The sequence below is a fragment of the Notothenia coriiceps genome, unplaced genomic scaffold (assembly GCF_000735185.1).
Source record: "Notothenia coriiceps isolate Sejong01 unplaced genomic scaffold, NC01 NC01_scaffold00037244, whole genome shotgun sequence".
Taxonomy (NCBI): Eukaryota; Metazoa; Chordata; class Actinopteri; order Perciformes; family Nototheniidae; genus Notothenia; species Notothenia coriiceps.
The window spans coordinates 25524199-25529333 of NW_011369945.1; the positions used below are offsets into that span (position 1 = coordinate 25524199).

At 39.5% G+C, this 5135-nt stretch overlaps 1 protein-coding gene across 1 annotated transcript in view; it reads left to right on the forward strand.

Annotated features, from left to right (window-relative positions):
- LOC104965467 (growth factor receptor-bound protein 10-like) overlaps nt 1-5135 on the forward strand; it is a 55508-nt gene that overhangs the window by 43073 nt on the left and 7300 nt on the right. The gene's annotated exons all lie outside the window — the stretch shown is intronic.

The window sequence follows — 5135 nt, forward strand, 5'->3', positions numbered from 1 at the left end:
AAGACTGTGACCACTCAAGGGACCTTGTGGCCCTGTGTATAATACATATTCTTCATGTTTTCACGTAAAACGTACTATCCAGTGAAATTCATCTAAACTTACGTCCTGAAGTACAAGAACCATGAAAATTGGTTCATTTCGAGACTTATGAAGTCAGTGGAGACGTTACCGAAACTCCTCGTTTACCCATGAATGTAGGGAGCTAGAGTCCTCCACTCCTCCTCCCCCTCTCCAAGGGCGACCGTCTTACTACGTCGCTGGAACTAGGTGGTCCGAAGAACGTACGACAATCGGCGCCTCGTCGTGGTCATGAGGTTCTACATACGGATGTCCGCGTGTCTTTGTAATTAATCAAATGTGTCTTCATAACCGTCTATGCCGCTCGTTTCATGTGCGTTTGATGTTAAAGTGTCGTTTGACGGTATAAGTATCTTGAACGGATCCCACAAATATGGACTAGATAACCTAAGTATTAAGCTAATAAGGGGTGTATAATTACAATTTAGTATAACCAACATTAATTATACTTTATATGTGAAAATATTAACAGAACGTTTGCATTTTGATGTAAATGTAAAGATTTGTTGATTAAGGAACTCAGTGGTGGGAGGTAAAAACTCGATACATGACTTGTGACTACTGCCCATACATACCGAAATACTACATAACGTTATTACAACTTATCAAACTTGTTTATTTTTATTTGGAACAAGAACTATACTACTACTACTTTCGGTCTGTAGGCAACGAGACAAAAGAAAAGACATACCGACAGAAACTATAACTGGACGCGGGTTTGTGTGTCCCACTGAGTGACACATGTATAGGATTGTGCACGCTCTTACGTTTAGAAACTTACTTGCGCGGTGGAATTTACTCGCACACCAGAAGAGTAGACGACCGACCAGAGGAAGACTACCAAGGGGTGTCTTGTGGTCGATGTCTCTCTTTTTTACTAAACGACGATACCGGGTTTCATAGCCACAGGTGAACCGATTACACCCCTCTCTATTTTCCTCCATACCCAAATCTCTTAAAAAGAGGCTGCAACGGATCTGATACAGACTGATCCAGATTTGAACACTTCTATGACGTCACAGAAGTGGCGCTACGGCTATTGGGCCAACTCCACCAATCAGGAGGAGACAGCCAAGGACATTGCCGTTCGAAAGCGCTGGAGACGCTGTAGTACATATGCCAGGCCTGTAGATGGTGCTGTTTTCACAGAATCAGCCCATGCAAAGACAGTGTTAAATTGAGCGAAATGAGGAATGGCTAAAATGCATGATCTGTTTGGTATTTTGAAAAATAAAAAGTATAAATATGCCTTATATAGGTATGGTCCTACACTATATTATTCAAATATAGCATGATAGGTCCACTTTAAAAAAAGTATTATCAGCAATATATACTTGGTGTATAAAAATGTAAAGTAATCATTGGGCCGGAAAATGTGTCTTTTAGTGTGTTTTATATATTACATTTATATATGTGACATTTCTAGATAATATTGTTGCATCAAGTAGCATTTTACTGTTGTAGACAAACACAGTTCTGATTGATTTTTTGTTCAATATTTAAATAATTTGAGTCTTTTGTGACCTAAAGAGTTATCACTAGTTATATGTTTTAACTAGTTTTTTGTTTAATAAATATAGTGGAGTAAAACTAAATGTTTTCTCTTTTTAAATGTGTAGAAGTATAAAGTAGCACTAGATGGAAATACTCAATTTAAGTACCTCAACATTTTACTTAAAGGTCCCATGTCATGCTTTTCCGGTTATTACCCGTCCCCTTGTGTGTTATGAAGGTTTTTCTGCATGTAAATGGTCTGCAGAGTCACAAACCCTCAAAGTACACCCTGTAGCGAGTAAACACAGTTAGACCTGTCTATGCTGCCCCAGAACTTCTCGCTGGACATTTCTCTTTTTCTATTGTTTTCTTCCTGACGTGCACATACCCAAATGGACCCATTGGTCCAAATGGACCTATCCGTTGAGCCGTTACGTTACGTCCCAATGCTCAGACTTCCTCACACACACACTCAATCTTTTCTCAGCTGCAGCTCCGCCGAATTCTCCTCCCTGAGACGGCGGGACGCGGCGAGGCTGTGAGTCGGTGTGTGTTTGGGCTGGGTTTCGCTGTGTCTCGCTATCTCGCAGACGGCCACTGGGCTCATAGCTAGGGGGCAGGAGCTCCAACAAGCCGTTTAGGACAGAGAGTGAATTCACGTAGTTTACAGAGATGCTGTATGAGAAACCAATGTGAGTTTGGAAAATTGCACAATATAAATCTATTCTAGTAGACCTCAACAATGGAATTATGATCAGTGGAAATGGCCATGAAATGGGACCTTTAATAAACTCCCATGATCAACTATCCTGCCTTTTTGTTGTTGTTTAAATTGAGCCCCCTAGTGGCAAAATTACATATTTTACATTTAAAGTAAAGGTATTGCTTGTGCAGAATTGTTTCTGTGTTTTCCTTTTGTATATGAAGTTTCTGGATTAATATCGCTGATGTAGATATTTAAAGTTGGATTTGAATTTCGTTACACCCAACAGCATATAGAACAGTCAAAATAAATTATAATTAGGATAAAGATGTGTATGAATTTAGTGGAGTAATTTAGTAAAGTAGCATAACATGAAAATACTTCAGTTAAGAACAGTTTCCTACATTTATTTTACTCAGTTCAATACTAGAGTTGATGTTCTTAATGTACTTATTGTACTGCATTCCACCACTAATGTGAATAAATTACTTTTTAATATAATTCCAGTGCCAAAAGTTTGGTGCAAACCCACAGTCCTCTCTTAGAGTAAAAGAACATGTTTAAGCTTAATAGAAGTTAACAAGGCCTCAGCAGTCTGATTGAGTTACTGTCTTTTTAAGATTCCTTTGCTCTTACCTACAGTAGGACACAGTGTGCAAGAACACAGAAAGCTCTCTAAATCAAGAGTAAGCCTCCTATTAGCTGCAGCTGAATGTTGGCATGTACTTTTTATAGGAAAATCGGACAGTGGGTTTTTCTCCTGCAAAGACTGTATGTGTATGAGAATAAAGTCTTAACACAGAATAGAACAAAAATAAAAAACAATGATTTTGAGTGGAGAGAGTTTAGATACAGTATATTTGCATGCCCCGGAAGCCAAGTCAGAACAAATATATATAAATCTAATGATACATTTACTAAGTAAAAGACAGGTGAAAAAAGTGTATGCATTTTTGCCTTCATTTGACAGAGGACAGACTGAACCCAGGACGTTTGAGGTTTTATCGCCTTCTCTGTAACTTGGCCTCTTAGGAGTAAAACAGATAGGCAAAACTTTATTTTTTCTTCAAACCTGGCAAAACTTTTTTTTCCCCACGTGCTCAGCTTTTATCACTTGTTCAATTAAGAGACTTTAAACAAGGACCACCAAAAGCCTTTTTCTTTCTTTAATATTATAGCTGTTTATTAATGATATTGTCATTTACACGCAGTATAACCAGGATGTATCTGAACTATATGTGCTTATTTATTTATTTTACCTTTATGTTACCTTTATTTAACCAGGATAGGTCTCATTGAGATTAAAAATCTCATTTTCAAGAGAGTCCTGGCCCAAGAATGGTAACAGCACAGTTTCAGACAGTTTTACAGTGACGGCCCCTACACACGGCGGTGTGCGTTGCCGCTTGCCGGCGTGGGGGGGTGAAAATCGACCAACAACCAATCACATGAATCTCCCGCCCCAGACACACAAGCACGCGGTTTGATTGGCTAGAGCTTGGACTGGCATATGATTCGATTGGCTGACGCTTCCGTTGAGGCGTCAAAAGTAGAACATTGCGAGCACCGTGAGAGAAGCTACGCTTTGCTTCGTTGAAGCGGCAACGCACGCCGCCTTGTGTAGGGGCCGTTACAGACAATTAAAAAACACACAATCACAACACAGTCATACACCAAGTTTAGCCAAAGCATTTACAGACACAGCGGCCTGCTTCAAGGTCAGTTAAAGTCGCTTTGAGTGTTTCTAATGAGACCAGCTCTCTGAGTTTCAGCTCAGTTTGAAGCAGGTTCCAAGCTTGANTAACAGCACAGTTTCAGACAGTTTTATAGTTACAAACAATTAAAAAACACACAATCACAACACAGTCATAGACCAAGTTTAGCCAAAGCATTTACAGACACAGCGGCCTGCTTCAAGGTCAGTTAAAGTCGCTTTGAGTGTTTCTAATGAGACCAGCTCTCTGAGTTTCAGCTCAGTTTGAAGCAGGTTCCAAGCTTGAGGGGCAGCGTAACTGAACGCCCTTTTCCCAAGTTCAGTACGGACCTTTGGTACAGTTAAAAGGAAAAAGTTCTCGGAGCGAAGCCGATAGGATCCTGTGCATTTTCTATTTATGTACATCCTTAGATAAGGGGGAAGAGCACCAAGAATAGCCTTATATATAAGGATGTGCCAATATTTCAGTCTACGCGTGGTCAGGGAAGACCATCCTACGCGAGTGTATAGATTGCAGTGGTGCGTCAAGGATCTGAGGTTTGTGATGAATCTCAGTGCGCCATACTTCTAAATGAGTACACGAAGTAAGAACTTTGAGAAAAACAAAGACCAAAATATGAGTTTCTAGGTTACATGGTAACATTTTCAAACATGTATGCAAGGAAGGGAAACTGATATTCTTGTTATGTGATCTTCCGTAGCAGACTGAAAGAGTTTTGACTGCACCTTGGCCGTTAAACCTAACACACACACACAATAAATAATTGTAAAAAAAATGCTGATAAATCAAAGTCATAGTTCTCAAAAGATTCAGGTCAATTGAGACTAATGACCAGGCCCATTTGTAGCCAATGTCCTTGCTAGTTTCTTGCTGTTTGCTCATTTAAATGACATTTTATGTGAAATTCCCATAAATTGGACATTTTCATTATGTTTGTGTTTTATATTTCACAATGTCTTCATTTCTACTCTCGGCCATTATATGATATAAAGGCATCTTTTTAAAAAAAAAAGGGTATCTGAGTCTTTTAATGTCTGTTTTTCCATGCAGGTCAGATGTTCTTTGAGGCCGATCCATTGGGCCTGAAGAGAGGAGTTCAGATCGAGGACCTGGTGATGCAGTTTTCTGGAAGTTCTTGTCGGCTG